Source organism: Mytilus galloprovincialis, chromosome 6 (assembly GCF_965363235.1).
Source record: "Mytilus galloprovincialis chromosome 6, xbMytGall1.hap1.1, whole genome shotgun sequence".
In the NCBI taxonomy this organism is placed as follows: domain Eukaryota; kingdom Metazoa; phylum Mollusca; class Bivalvia; order Mytilida; family Mytilidae; genus Mytilus; species Mytilus galloprovincialis.
In genome coordinates this window covers 77,213,555-77,231,005 of record NC_134843.1, presented here as the reverse complement: position 1 = coordinate 77,231,005, position 17,451 = coordinate 77,213,555, and the positions used below count along the sequence as shown (strand labels likewise).

The 17,451-nt window shown below is 32.6% G+C and overlaps 1 long non-coding RNA gene across 1 annotated transcript; it reads right to left on the bottom strand.

The window, feature by feature from the left end:
- Window positions 1-242: 242 nt before the first annotated feature.
- On the bottom strand, window positions 243-5,071 carry LOC143080381 (uncharacterized). The gene is made up of 3 exons (XR_012979704.1): window positions 4,266-5,071; window positions 1,843-2,166; window positions 243-784 (listed from the first exon to the last, which is right to left on the bottom strand). It is a non-coding gene; the product is annotated as an uncharacterized LOC143080381 (long non-coding RNA).
- Between the last annotated feature and the right edge of the window lie 12,380 nt (window positions 5,072-17,451).

Sequence of the window (17,451 nt, the reverse complement as noted above, 5' to 3'; positions counted from 1 at the left end):
CCTGCCTTTTTTTCACTAGTTTATCCTGACGTTTTTTTACACAAATTGTCATCCTGCCTTTTTTTTTACCAAGTTGCTCATCCTGCCTTTTTTTTTTACTCAAAACTCCTGTCCTGCCTATTTTTTTTCAAATTTCATCCTAGCCCCCCCCCCCTCCCCCCATAAAAATCAAATGGTAGCTCCCTTACCAGTGAATGGTCAATATACAAATTATTTAAAATAAACTGCATCTTCATGCAGTATTATTTTTGTACAAACATTTTATTTTACTTCATTTAACCTTCACCTAGTAATTTACCAACTAAACGTGATAATTATAGGCATACACATTGTATGTTTGTTGGTGTGTGTGTTTGGGCGAGTTTTAGTTTTAAAGCAATTTGAAGACGAAAAGAATTAACAACAGACTGCATGGTTTGTAAGACAATGAAGTTGTGCTGCTGGTACCAGGTTCGTCTTTAACGTTTTGTTCCTGCTGATCAATAATGGAAATGTCAGTGATGTCATTTGTTGATACACCTTCCTTTTCTGGTTGTGTTACAAGTTCTGTTATCATTTCTAATGGGCTGGATTCGTCTAAACATGTGACGTTGTCAATCAGTATAAATTGCCCCATGAAATCTTCAACCAATGTGCTGTCAATTCTAGTATTTTCACACGGAAATTCGTAGCCGTAGACAGATACCGAATGGATGTCTTTTGGCATTTCACTCAAATGAATAAGAGAATGCCAATTATTGAACTTAAAATTCTTGTCAGCTTCTGCTGTTTTGATTTTAATAATCTGTAATGGAAACAATTGAATATCACAAACTGTTCTTGTACAGAGTTTTAAAAACAAATGGTGGTAACAAATACAATTGTTTTGCTAGTTGAAAGAACCTCTTACTAACACATATATATCACCCGTCGAAAGTGACAAGATAGGGACAGACTAACTTGAGTATAATCCTTTTTGCGATATCGCCTGGTTATCTTTTATTATAGCATCCTTTAATACTGTATAAATTAATTTGTTTGCTTTCTCACATATTTACTTTACAGTTATTTTAAGATCCAAAGCTTATTCTGCCCCTTTTATTGTATTTTCATTAGGTAGATACCATTTGATCTTTATGAGGTGCTAGGATGAAATTTGAAAATCAAATGGTAGCTCCCTTATCTGCTGATCGAGATTAAAAAAAAAAAAAAAAGGTTGACAATTTAGATTTATAGTTTAGCAACGCCATACTGTAAATTCAGAAATTTTTGCGTGCATTTATTATTGCGATTTTTATTTTTACGATTTTGAGAAAAATCCTGTTTATTTTATACAAAGTATTTCAAAATGCGTGTTTAAATTATTGCGTTTACAACTGTGTCTCATTTTTCGCAATAATTTCTGAATTTACAGTAGTTTCCGGTGTCCACCCTAACTATGATAAAGGACCAAACTTATCAGTAGTTGTCGTGTGTAATATTACTTTATTTTTTATTGGAGAAATGAATGTTAATGGCAGATCATATTGTTTATGTCAATTATATTCATAATTCTTATAGACGGGACGATTTAAACTTTGACATATTGTATGGATACATGCATATTGTTGCCGTCTCTGTGTTACCTACTAGAGATCTTTTTGTTATTTTTGTCTTTGTTGTTGCTTTATCATTGTTGTCTACCCCACAACTTGTTTAATTGATTACTCGGAAAACAGTAAAAATTGAAAGCACACATTCCAAATAAAACGTTTTTTTTTTTTATCATAATCTTTTATAGATCCGTAGAAAGTTTCCAAGTTTTACTTAAGATATTGCATTATCAAGATCCAAAACTAATCTTAAAATTATACTTCAACTTACCTTATCTTTCGTTTTGACTGTTATTTCCCATGTGACCTTAGCTAATAACTTCCTGTTCTCAATAAGCTTTTCGTAGGTCATTTTGTTGGTCAATCGTATGTCTATTGTCACCCATGACAGTCGCATATTTCCATTTTCCATCGTTGTTTGGTTGGCAGCATCCATCCACTCGACCACTGCTGAATCTATTTGTAAGGAATGAACCCAAGCTTGTAAAATTTGGCGCCAAAGATCGGTTGACAGAGTGTCGTTTGCTATGAAAGAAACATCTAGCAATTGTGTGTAGTCATAATAAGCTTCCTCCAAATTACAAAATCCAGAGGTCTGTCAAATATGTATTAAAAAAAGAAAATGTTATATATAACTTATGTTTGAATAATATCATGTAGTAGTTACAAGTAATGATAAATTGTGTCGAATTTTAACTAAGAACTCAAGTCTAGAGCATATCAAAACCAATAAGAACAAAAATGGGGAAAAAACGGCTAAAGGGCAAAACAGTATGAATTTTGAATAGTGAAAGCCAAACAAAATGGAGAATGATAAACAAACAAATATGTGCAGAGAAAATGGCCTAAAGAAATTAAAAATACAGAATTCTTCGGAATTGCAATGGGGACTAACTGTGTATCACTTATTGCGGACCTGTTTCTGTATTGTTATGAGTTACAATTTATGACTAAAAAGAATGTGTCCCCAGTACACGGATGCCCTATCCGCACTATCATTTTCTATGTTCAGTGGACCGTGAAAATGGGATAAAATCTTAAATTTGACATTAAAATTAGAAAGATCATATCACAAAAACTTGTGTACTAAGTTTTAAGTTTATTGGACTTCAACTTCATGGAAAACTACCTCGACCAAAAACTTAAACCTGAAGCGGGACAGACGGACGGACAAACGGACGAACAAACTGTACGACGAACGAACGGACGCACAGACCAGAAAACATAATGCCCATAAATGGTGAATAAAAATCAGCAAAGACCCATCGAAACAACATCTGATACAAATATTTGATAATACTTTTAGATATTGGATGATATATACATTGGCTCTCAACAATGACGACTTCAATATGTACACGAAAGAGATTTATCATGTTGAACTTACTTTAAATAAAGCCAATACTAACAATGAACACTGTCCCTTTCTGGATTTTGATATCTATATCATTAACGGGAAGCATAATACCAAAATTTATGATAAAAGAGATGATTTTTCATTTCCTATTGTTAATTATCCATTTAAGATGGTTCTCTTAAAACCATCTTATGATGTTTATACATATCAACTTGTTCCATTAGCTCGTGTGTGTGTGTGTAACAATATATTAGATTTTAACGAAAGAGATATATGTATTACTGAAGAATTATTACACCAGGGTTTTCAATATCACAAACTAGTCAAAACATTTGATAAATGTTATCATCGTTACAAGGACATCATTCCTAAATATAAAGCAAAATTGTGACATCTTATACGTTCATGTATTTCACATCCAATCGTTAATGGTAATATTCTTTACAAAGCACAAAAATGTCGGCATTCACCTCAACAGCTAACAAATCTTCTTTAAACAGACTTATCAAGAAGGGATATAGTTACTGTTATCAGGTAGTTAAAGATGACATATTTTGGCTTCGTATTGATTGACTTATAAGGGTATTTGCATCGTGAATAAACACATTTATTCTGAAACTAGTTGTTGGCTTGATGCGTGTAATATATGTTCTTCGCATATATTTTATGATGGTATGATACTAAACCCTTAACAGGAGGTGTTGTGCTTGATATTCATACATGATTAAGACATAGCATTTCAATCAGCTCAAACTTGTTGTCGTTTGTTTCTTGGTATAATATTTGAATTTCGTTCATTATTTTGTACATACACTAGGCCGTTAGGTTTCTCGTTTGAATGTTGTTCGTTTTTCATTTCTTGGCTTTTTAGAGCCGACAATGACAGGAACATATATATATATTGATTAGATATACTGTTCCTATCTATGCAGTATGGGTCTTGTTCATTTTTGAAGAAGCAGAATCATTTGTATGCCCCACCTACGATAGTAGAGGGGCATTATGTTTTCTTTTCCGTACGTCCGTCCGTCCTTCCGTCCGTTCGTTCAGGTTAAAGTTTTTGGTCAAGGTAGTTTTTGATGAAGTTGAAGTCCATTCAACTTCAAACTTAGTACACATGTTCCCTATGATATGATCTTTCTAATTTAATTGCCAAATTAGACTTTTGACCCCAATTTCACGACCACTGAACATAGAAAATGATAATGCGAGTGGGGCATCCGTGTACTATGGACACATTCTTGTTTTTGTTTTTTTTATTAAAGTCTCGGATAATGTCACTTAATGCCATACCACCTTTTTCAAATGATTTTCAAAAATATAAAAAACACACTTACCTCATTCAAACATAACTTGTCAGTTGAGCTATTTTCAGTAAAATTAACTAACAGTTTAAGAGTGCTATAACTTATGATTGGAAGTAAACCTATATTGTCAATAAATCGTGTGCCGTAGCAAACAGGTCTATCATCTATATCCATATCTGCCTGCGGTATGCAATAATAATTCTTGTAAAGTTTCCATCCTAAAATTAGAACTGGATTGATACTGTAGTTATGACAACCCGGTAAAGACGATACCTCTAGCGAAGATACGCAATAACGCAAATCTGACAACGACAGAGACAGCGCATACTCACGACTAACAGATGGACTGTCTAATAAGAGGGATACCCTTTCGGTAGGCGTCATGCCATTCATTTGGTCGATTAGTCCAATAAGAATGCTGGTAAACAACATTGGTGACATGTTAAATTTCTTCTGACCGTTGCATTGTCCGCAGTATTTATTACTATAAACTCGTCCTTGATGGTCATAAACCCATGGTCCAACTTCCTTGATATCTTCCATTTGGCATAATAAATCTAAATCCGGTGTTACTGTTAGGTCTCTGTCAGGACATGTTGATATTACTTGTATACCTTCGTCCGACTTATCAGAGCTTATTTGTTTGCATTCGTACAGACTACGATCAAGGGTCTCTGATTGGTTGCTTTGTTTTTTAGGGTAACAACAGTCGTTGAAGATATGACAGGCTTCATCACATCGACAGTACTTAGTATTTATTGATTCCAAAAATTGACAAGTGGCATACGTCTTACAAGGATCGTTGGTAAACATGTCATATTGTTTCATTGTACAATTAACAATATCCGTTGTCAATAAACCACCGTTGTCAACTGTGTTATCATGTGTGATACTTTCTGGCGGTTCCATTGGTCTGTCATCTACAATACTTAACGAAAACTCGACAGGTACGGCACCAGTTGCACTGTTTTTGTCAGGTGGATTTATTTCTTGCATAGTTGTGGTATGTTGCTCGTATTCAGTAACGTCTGGTGTTTTAGCGGTATCTGGAATTTGATAACCTCCAAGCCATAGTCCAGCATTGACAAATAGAATTCTTAATATAAGATTGAACAGAAAAAAATTTAACGACAGCTGTCTGTCCATTTTTAAAGCGAAAGTTCATTAGATATTTTACCACCGTTTATATATTGCTTTTTTTTTATTAATTTGATATCTTCGATTCTATCAGATGTTTTCATTTTTGAAATGTATACTTATTTTCATTACTGACCAGTAACAATATATTCTCAATGAAAAGCATTAGTAATTGACGGACCGGTCGCCTTTCGTCTACTTATGTCACTATCTAAATCTGAAGCGTCTATGTTACGTTCATCAATCTATTTATTAAAACAAGATACTGCAATAAATGAAACCAGGGGCGGATCGAGCCATTTTAAAAAAGAGGGGTTCAAAACCCAGGATAAAAGGGGGGTTCCAACTATATATGTCCCCATTCAAATGCATTGATCGTCCAAAAAAAGTGGGATTCCAACCTCGGGACTCTCTCCCCCTGGACCCGGCACTGGAAACATACATGTACCAAGGGGTAATTTGTATAACCATACGAAACAAGACAAAGTTTTTTTGTATATCAAACTAACGTAGGTTTTATTGTTACCAAATGTCAACGGACTGAGTTGAAGGTATTAAACTCACCAACGGTCATTTTATTTTTAATATTACGAAAATATGTTATAATTTTTATTCTCTGCTTAGGAAATTGTTTCCAAATGAAACTCGGAAAAGTAACAAAACCCCGAAAATTTCAGGAAATGCTTAAAATGTCTACCCCATTTATCTTAAAAAGTAGCACATGTAGGTGTATTTTTTAACTACATGTTTAATTTTACTTAGTGAAAAATAGCTTAAATGCAAACAGTTTTGTTTCAGCGATGATTTTTTGACGACATCAAGTCGTACTTTGACCTATAATGGTTTACTTTTATAAATTGTTACTTGGGTTAAGAGTTGTCTCATTGGCACTCATACCACATCTTTCTATATATATTTGTTGATAAATATTCCGTATCAACTTCACAAATAAAACATGATCGTATCTTCCAATGAACTTTTAGAAACAGGACGAGACTCTCTTTGAAATGTGCGCACTGTCGAACCCTTCTTCGTCTGAAAAAGATTAATTATGTGCGCACTGTCGAACCCTTCTTCGTCTGAAAAAGATTAATCATGTGCGCACTGTTGAACTTTTCTTCTTCGTCTGAAAAGATTCAGAACGTAATTACTGTTGAACTTTTCTTCTTCGTCTGAAAAGATTCAGAACGTAACTACTGTTGAATCCTGTTCTTCATATAACTTATTCAGATTAAATACATACCTCATATAATCACTGTTAAACCCTTCTTCGTCTAAAAACATTTAAAATGTACTCAAATTCAAATTCAAATTCAAATTCTTTATTAACTTTGAGCCTTACGGCTCATCAGTATAATCAAGTACATGTACATTATATATATATGGCATATTACATACAATATAAACAATATGCATAATAAACAATAGGTGACGTCAGAAGTTTCATCAATACAAAATATCTTTTATTACAATAAACTGTTTCTTAATTTAAAAGAGAAATGTATAAACTTTCCCAAGTTACAAAGCTGTTTTGTGTTTTCACCTGACAATAATTCTATTAATTTAAAAGTTGATGGCCTAGACCAGTAATATTTTTTTATATATTTTTTTCGCAAATCAGTATATCTACTACATTGAAGGATAAAATGAAATTCATCCTCTATTACTCCTAAATCACAAAAAATACAATTTCTTTCATTTCTATTAGTACCAACATAACGTCCAGTTTCAATACAAAGGTTAAGTGAAGACAAACGAATTCAGTCTTGTTATACATTTACGAAAAAGTACAGGAATGCATTTCTGTAAATAAAATTGCAAAACTACATTTGTTACAACATACTTATATAATCTACACTTTGAAGAAGAATCTAATAAAAATTGTAACTCTTGGTTAGCTTGATCAAACAAACGCTGTCTTATCAAAGGTGAATATGAGCTGTCTACATTTAACAACCACTGATTATCCCACAAATTATTCATACCAAGACTATATATCAATCTTTTAACATATGTTGCCCAATTCAAACATTTTGAACAATTTAACACAAGTTCTTTATAACAAGACCTTAATATACAATTGTCACTAATTAAAATTTTGAACCAAAATTTAAGTATTCTATAATTACGCTCATACTGCAATGGAAATCTACCTAATTCAAAATAGACCATCACATTTGAGGTCGTTCTTTTGACACTTAATAACATTTTGCAGTAGTCCAAATTGACCTTTTCTATCATAGGAGATTTGTGTACTCCCCATATGTCACACCCATACATTAATATGCTACTAACATAAGTATCAAAAAGACTAAGCATTGTAAATACATTTAAAAATAATGATGATGTAGTTCTTCTCATACTGAACATAGCTTTTCTACCTTGTTCTGCACAATGTTTCTGTGTATTTAGAAATTTACAATTATACGGTATTAATACACCTAAATAACAAAATTGTTCCACAATATCCATTGTTTGACCGTTATAGACCCATGTCTCATTAGGCCGTACAATTCCACCCTTCCTGAAAACAACAATTTTTGTTTTTTTTGTATTAACAGACAAGCCCCATTTTTCTGTGTAAATTGACAAAGTATTTAACATTTCCTGTAAACCTTCTACTGTTTCAGACATCAAAATCATGTCATCAGCACACATTAACAAAAATAATGTTATATCTTGAAACTCTAAGGCACAATTGCCATTAGCAATAAATTCATTTTCAAAATCATTCACATAGAAAGAAAATAAAATTGGAGAAAGAACTTCCCCTTGCATTAAACCAAGGTTGTTACAAAAGTAATCAGAGTTTAGCCCATTAAATCTAATACAGGTTCTAACATTATTATACATAGATTTTAAAACAGTTAATAGTCTTCCCCGAATACCTAATCTAGAAATTTTGTACCATAAACATAAGCGATCAATAGAGTCAAAAGCTTTCAAGCAGTCTACAAAGCAACAATATAATCTTTTATTTTTACAGAGTGTATTTTGAATAACAGAGTATAAACAAAAAACAGCATCAACTGTACTATAACCATTTCGAAAACCAAACTGTGCATCAGATAATATATCATTGACAGTTGCCCAAATTAACAATCTTTTATTGAGAATTGTGGTGAAAAGTTTACCTAGATTGCTGACAAGGCTTATGCCACGATAGTTTGCTGCATCATTAGCATTACCAGATTTGAAAATTGGTACCAGGATGGCATCTGACCATGATGACGGGAAATATCCACTAATCAATACGGCGTTAAAAATAGTACATAAATGTGGTATAATAAAATCCTTGTATTCAATGAAAAATTCATTCAGCAAACAGTCTGGACCATGGCTTTTGTCCATTTTAAGTTCATTAATTGCCTTTATAATCTCATCAGCAGAAATATCTGCATCTAGTTCATCAAAAACACATTCATTATTAATCACTTCGGGTCTCTTATTGCTATTCGGCGCACTTGATACAAGTTCTTTGAAATATTCAAAAAAGTCAGTAATGTTTAAATCACATTTCCTCTGATTTTTTTTCCTAAATAATGAATAAAATTTTCTCGGATTGTCTTTCTTTAGTTTACACAACATATAGCCTTCCTGTCGTTTGTAACTACGTTTGAGCTTGCATTCATACTTCTTGTAAGCTTTTTTGGCACTGTTTAAATCTATATGACTATTAAATGTTTTTTTTACCATTAAAAGTATGTAATTTTTTACAATGATTGGCATACACTTCTGGTCAAACCATGGTTTATCAGTATTTTCTCTCTGATTTTGGGAATTTCGCTTTAATTTCGCTTTTACTTTTGGCATTTGTTTGAAAAAAGGAGCTGTCACATTTGTTAAGCACTGAGTGAAGTTATTTATGCACAAGTCCATACCATCCTGAGACGCGATGTCCATATTAGCTATCGTTGAACTTAAATCATCAGCATTAACTAGTAGGGCATTATAGCATAAGTCTCTAAATTCTTTATTCCATTTGAAAAATTGAGATTCTTCACCATCCATTAAATTTGAATTAATATCATTGCACTGCATAGTAAAGTCAGTTTTAAATTGAACATGTATGGGAGCATGGTCACTGTATGTTGTAAAATTACTTGTAATAAATTTTAAAACTTTTTCAATGTTAGTTGGCTTAGCTAACAAGTAGTCGATCACACTCATACCTCTTGGACCACTATATGTAAAATCATTTGAAAGCCCATCAGGGTGGCGCCCATTTATAATTCTAAGTCCACTGCTCTTACACAAATTAAGTAGTTTTGTTCCATAGTCATTGGTTCCTGCATCCGGATTATTACGGCAAGACAAAGCCTCATCAGCAACATATGTAAACAGATCACCAACCCTATCTAAAATACTATCATGTAATTTATCATTTTGTACATAATCATTCATATTAGCTGTTCTAGCATTTAATTCACCAATAACAAAAATATTTGGACATTCAGCTGAGTAATGTATCATTTGAGACTCAAGCTCATAAAACAAATCACAATTATGAATCCTATAAAAGGATGAGTTCTGTGGTGGTATATACAGATTTGCAATTAAATAGTCACTTTCACATCCAGTCAGTTCTTTAGATATCCTTATCCAAATCAATGTCTCATATGAAATGTCAATTATTTAAACATAGGGTGATAATATTTTTCTTATCATTACATACATACCACACCCTTGTTTATACTTTTTCTAGATAAAGGGATAGATTTACACACAAAATCATCAATTTCAATATTACATGTATTATTGATCCAACATTCTGATAAAAACACAATATCATAAGTACAAATAAAATTCTTAAATTTCTCACTGTAAAACCCTGTGTCTTCCTTAACAGACGAAAGAGGATCAAAGAGGTCCTCTCTGGTTAAACAGATAAAGGAGTAGGTCCGGTAAGGACCGATTTTGGCCTCAAATTTCAGTTTCATCTGACGAAAGATTTTGACCACTTTTTAAACACTTAAGTGTCTATTTCATATGATGCAATTAATTTATGTGAAAGATTTTAACTTATTTAGTCATTAAAAACGATCCGATTCAGGCTCAAATATGAGAAATCTACCAAAAATGCGAAAAAATGTCACTTTTCAGATGGTTTTTGTCAAAAACGAAAGTGGCCGCATCCGTGTTCATCCTCAATCTTTATATATGTTATGTACAGGGGTCGAGATTAGCGCTGGTCCGATGGTCCGGGACCAGTAGAATTTGAGTCGGACCAGTATATTTTGTCACCTGGCATGTGGTCCGCCGGACCAGTAGAAATTTGTCGATAAAATCCCTGATTGAAAACATTTACCTGCGAAATCAATTACACGGTCCTGGAGGTACTTTATGTATATCATGTGAACAATTTGCAGTGACAGACCTAGATAAGAAATGTATTTTTGTAACGAGATCTTCAAATTTTAAGCTAGATTCTGTACTTGCTAATGAACAATCAGAACAGCGTTAAAAAAACTACGAGAATAAAGGAGAGGAAAGAAAGGAAAGGAAAATCATGAAAAAAACGTAAAATCTCTCTCTTAATTTGGTGTTTGTCATATGAATTTCATTTGTTCAGGACCAGTAGATTTGGAGCCGGACCAGTAGATTTTCAGTCAACTGGTCCGGCTGGCCAGTACACAAAAAAGCTTAATTTCGACCCCTGGTTATGTATTATCATCAAATACAACTTCCATTTCAATATTTTGGATGAACACGAATGCGGCCACTTTCGTTTTACACGGAAACCGTCTAAAATTTAACTAAAATGCTGGAATTGTGAAGATTTCAGTAATTTAGCATGAATTAATGGTGCTAGTCCTCAATATATGTGCATTGTATTGTCAAAAAGAGCCCATACTTATGTAACAGAACCTTTCTACTATCCAATAAATGACTAAAAGTTTACATTTTAACAATTTTGTAAAACTGCTATATTTTGGGGCCAAAAAGGGGTCTTACTGAACCTACTCCTTTAGACCATGACATATTGAATGAACACATTGGAACGATTTAAACCTAATTTTGTCCTTGCAATATTATATGGACCCTTGTGACGACTTGAACCTTGGTAACTGTTGCCTTTATTTACGTAGTATATGGACCCCTTGTGACGATTTAGACCTTGACATCTTATATGGACATCTTTAAACGAATTGGACCTTTACATAAATTGTTCTCAAAAGTGAAAAAAGTACTCTTTGGTTCAACAGATAAATTTAGACTTATTGAATGGACATTTTTGGACGATTTAAACCTAGCAATTTTATTTGGCCCCTTGTGACGAATTAAACCTTTACATATCATATGGACATCTTGTGACGATTTAGACCTTGACATATATTGTATGGACATCTTACAACGAATTGGACCTCTACATAAATCTTCCTCAAGGTGTCCATAAAATATAACAAGTGTTAATTACCTATTCACTGTTAACCCCAACCTTTTTAAGTCATAATAAGGACATTTTTATCTTTTAATCGTGCTGCTTTTCCCATGTGAAACTGGAATATCCACAAAAATCAGGAAAAGCAATTATTGCTTTTCATATTAAATGTTTATATATATATATATTTATTAATAGTATCGGAAGCACATGTCTGTGTTTGTTTATGTTCAACACGTGTTGATGAGCACATGGTTGCATACCTGGTTTGTTATTGTATGATTTGATTGGCTTTTGTTTGTCGCAATGCAGGTATCCTACCCGTTTGTACGAGGGTAGGATCGTGATTCTCGTGCAGAATCTCATTATAAATAATAGATATTTTTATAACTAGTTTTTCGACGTTCTTCCTTTCAGAGTAGCATACCTCCGTTTCGTTAAACATATCCCCCACCCCACCCCACCCATTTGATAGATTTGAGTTAGACAGTTTAATGATGTGACAAGATAAATTGTAATAATAATGTATTTATTGTCTTTTGTAGATTGTTGTTGATTTTGATTTTTAGTGGGATGGAGTCCCGATACGGACTTTTGTTGTATTGAGGAAACTTGTGTGATTTTCTTGGATGAGTTATTAGATGCAGATGGACGTTTGAATGAATATTGAAATATGAATATATGAAATGGTTTTGATGTTTGAAGAAAAAATAAAGTATTAAAGTGTGCTACTCACAAGGAGAGCTCATTCCTATAGTATACATGTGTTGAGTTTTATTGACTAAATAATTTATGTTCGTTTAAGCTTGGCGAATTAGAATATAAATATATATATACGTATACAAGATCCTTTAGAACTAAAAATTAGCGAATTCTTTATTCCGTTTGATTCCCTCATAACAATTCCTAATCAAGTTCTGTAACATGCAATACGCAATGCTGTACGCAATGTTTTATATATGATCTTATATGTATATTGGAATATAAATTAATTTGGTGTATTAACTGTCTTCTGATTGGTTAAAAGTATTAGTTTTATTTTCGATGTTGTCAATTTTTATGGCGACACGCCCACTCTGACGTTGTGTATTCATACGCCAACATGTGTGTACATTGTTTTTGTTAATATAAATAATATAAAAAGTTCTTTGAGCCTTATTTTTGATAGAAATTTATTTATAATGAATGGCAATAATTTATTTTGAATTTATTGACCCATAAAATGAATTTTTGACTCTTCACATTTTACATAATCCGCTTCGCGGATTATTCAATGTGAAGAGTCAAAAATTAATTTCATGGTTCAATAAATTCAAAATAAATAATAGCCATTCATTAAGTATAGAATGTATAATGTTATACAAGTGCAGACAAGTAGTGGTACTATAATAAAATATTGAATCTTAATCTGCAATTAGTTTGGTTTTCTTTAAATACGTTTCTTGTCATCAACAATCATTGACACAAAACAGACGTTACAACAAATGGAAGTTTTTAACTACCTTGAATGGCTAAACAGTCCTTGCACGGCCAGTAAAAAACGTTATGCTTATATATATATATGTGTGTCGTATATATCAAAAAGAGGGGGAATCACAAGTTTTATATTTAAATTGGCAAACGAATGCATTTTTTAGAAGGCGAAAAACATGGAAATTTGAAATCAAACGCAAAGTATATTCATAAAGTTGACAAATATAGTGATGATATCGATGTCAAAAATAATTAGTAAATCTCATAACTCGTTAATTTAGAAAATAAATACCAGAACAAATAACCAAACTAATTAGTTAAGGAAATGAGTTTTGATATTTAATACTAGAACACACCCGTGATATCGCGGGTCCGTGACTGAATTAAAGTATATAACTATGCGTACAAGCCTTATTTTAGTATTGGTATTGTCATCTGATAAAGTCGTGCCGATTATGAGATACACAGTTTTCTCTGCTTTCAAATCTTTCTGTTTGAACCCGTCGACCTGGAACTTTTTAATTATTGGTAATATTCAGGTCCTGGAATTGAGTATTTTTTAATCAACAGCATATTGTCCAATAAAGTTCAAATCTTTGGTTCGCTGTTTTACGTCATGCCCGCTAACAAATTGAAAACTGTACCTATACGCCTTAGTCAAAATTTTTAGTATTCGTATTGTTATCTTAGAAAGTCTTACTAATTAAAAAAACTACAATAGGGAACAATTTGGCAATGATTGAATTTAGTTGTGTCGACTTTGTGATTATGACCCGTGTATATAGTAAAATCAAATACACCATTTGGTGGTGCGCCTGTTAGATGCGGAACATACAGATAAGGTAAGTACAGGTGAATATACTATTGGTATCGGTACCGGATTCGACCCGGAACTTGTTAATTATTGGCAATATTAATTATGTGGAAAACAAAAGGGTCTGGAGTGGTGTAATTTTTAATCTACACAATTGTCCTATATTAGCTATATATAAAGTTGAATTCTTTGATATGTCGTTTTTACCTGATGTCGGCTGATAAATTGGACCTCGTAATTTTAGTATTATAGATATTGGCACTGGTGAATGAAAACATGTTGGTTAAAAAAGTCGTGCATACTGGTCTCTTATTTGCTGTAAGACGAGTAATTTGATTCCGTCATTTTGTTTAACAGACAGACAGAATATTTTATCATAGTGTCACATACCAATACAGAACAATATCATACATCATAATATTAGTATAAAAATACAAATACAAATTTAAATCGAAGTTAAAATATCGGTATTCAGCCATGACTGACTTATGAGACACTTTTGCTTCAAAACTTATTCTAGCATTCATTACAAATTAATAAAAAAAAAACATTTAAATTTCATTAAAAAAAAAATAATAAAAAAAAAAAAAAAAAAAAAACATACTGCTATATACAATATTTTCTGCGATTAAACATAAAATATAAAGATTTTGCTAAAAAAAGGTTGAATACAGAAAAATAATTTTATCGTCATGATTAAAATCGTAAAAAGGGTTAATTGCACTTGCTTTTAGAAATAGACCATATCGCAGATCTGAATAAAATTCACAATGCATTAAAAAATGTTTTTCGTCTTCTACACAATCAACTGTACAATATTTACATTTTCTGTCATTAAGAAGAGTTTTTGGCTTGGTGTAACGACCTGTCTCTATAGCTAAAGGTAGAGACCACTTCTAAAATTAGATAAAATACGTCTATGTTGTCTATCATTTACATTTTTGAGATATGAACTTGTTTCTAATACATTTTTATAAAGTCTATAAGTACGTTACTTGTTACCATTTGGTTCATTTTTCTTATCTTAGGAATAGATTACCTTAGCCGTATTTGGCACAACTTTTTGGAATTTTGGATCCTCAATGTTCTTCAAATTTGTACCTGTTTGGCTTTATAACTATTTTGATATGAGCGTCACTGATGAGTCTTATGTAGACGAAACGTACTAAATTATAATCCTGGTACCTTTGATAACTATTTACATCACTGGGTCGATGCCACTGCTGGTGGACGTTTCGTCCCCGAGGGTATCACCAGCCCAGTAGTCAGCAATTTGATGTTGACATGAATATCAATTATGTGGTCATTTTTATAAATTTCCTGTATACAAAACTTTGAATTTATCGTAAAACTAAGGATTTTCTTATCCCAGGAATAGATTACCTTAGCCGTATTTGGCACAATTTTTTGGAATTTTGGATCCTCAATGCTCTTCAACTTTGTACCTGTTTAGCTTTATAACTATTTTGATATGAGCGTCACTGATGAGTCTTATGTAGACGGAACGCGCGTCTGGCGTACTGAATTATAATCCTGGTACCTTTGATAACTATCTATCTTGATACAATTTTCAACGCATTCTTGTTTTTCAATTTCATACAATTTTGTTTTAATATCATACATTTTATGTCTGTTGGATTATTGGCTATCAATGATATCATATATTCCAAGTTTATGAGCTATTTCAAAACATTCCTTGTCGCACGATCGAGAAATATTCATACCCCACATGTGGACCTTGTATGTAATTCTATAGTCATATGTATATCGCACTCTCAAAAATAGACGGTACGTTTCTATCAGTTCGGCTGATTTTGTTGTTTTAAAACCCATATCACCTAAAACCGCTATATTGAAGCATTTGATGAACTCCCCATAAAAAGTCTACATGCCTTGTTCTAAATTGTTTTAACTTCTCTCCAGTTGTTGCATGTGTACCCATAATCCGACTCCATGTAATAGCACGGGTTCAATAAGAGTTTTATAAAGTTTTGTATAAACATCAAATGACATCCCTCTACATGATAAAAATTTAGTGTATACTGCAGAAAGCGCCCGGCTTGCAGATTTTGTTATCTCTCGGATCGTATATTTGTGTTCCATAAATTCGTTTATATGTAATCCTAAACATCTGTACGCATTGTCAAATCTAATAGGCATATCATCGCATTTAAAATTGAAGTCTGATCTCGGAGCCTTTTTGTTACGAAAATGTATAATTTTGGTCTTGGTCTCATTTAAAGTCATTTTCCATTTCATACACCAAGGATGAATACAGTTTAACATATTTTTAAGACTATTTTCGTCTGGCGCGATAAGTGTAATATCAAAATTGAAACATTCAAATCATCAATGTCAACACCAATATTTAGAGCACGTATGTCTTCAGCTAGGTCATTCACATAAATAGAAAATAGTGAAGGCGACATTTTACAGCCTTGTTTCACACCAAAATCAACAGGACAAATATCAGTCAAATAATGTCCTAGCTTCACTGCGCTTTTAGTAGCATCATATAAAGATTGTATAGCCTTTAGAAATAACCCATTTATGCCTATACTCATTAATTTATGCCACAACATATCACGGTTTACATTGTCAAATGCCTCTTTGCATCTATGAAACAAACAAATGTGTCTTTCTTTTTAAGTTTCCTGTTCTTTATAATTGACTGTAACACATAGAGATGATCTAAGCAACTTCTGTTTTTTCGGAAACCGTTTTGTTCTTCCGCTAAAATGTCATTTTGTTCGACCCAAAAATTAAGTCTTTTGTATAAAATATTCTCTACTAACTTCACGGTTTAAGCCACTAACATCGATATCTTTTCTGTAGTTGTTTTCATTTCGCACTTTGTTTTTGATATCTGCTAGAAACGTATCATCATAATTATTGCACGAGTCGACGTTATTGAATGCCGATTCATACTCTGTTTTCCACCTTTCGAGCACGGTATCAGTGTCATTTGTTATTTCACCGTTTTCCGTTCGAACCTGATATATACGTTGCGTTTTACGTTCATTTGCTAGTCCTAGCTTCCCTATAGATTTCCAGAAATCTTTCGTATTATGTCCCTCGAGATAATGTAACTGCTTTTGCTACTCTATTTTGATTTCCTGTTAAATGTATCAAAGTTTTTCCGTCTTTGCACGTATATACTGCGTAGTGTCGATTTAGCGTTCGTTTTGGAACTCGTCCATTCCTTTTCAGCCTTGCATGCTTTATCCAATAAATCTTGAAGCTCTTTATTCCAGTATGTCTTTCGGTTATTTTTATGATGACGTTTATTTGGAATATTTTGCTTTTGTTCTTTACAAGTAAGTTCAATTTTTGTAACCAAAATTTTTTAAGTTCTTTAAAGGCCGAATCAACGTCACGTCGTCGATCTAAAGCATGTTATAATCTTAAAA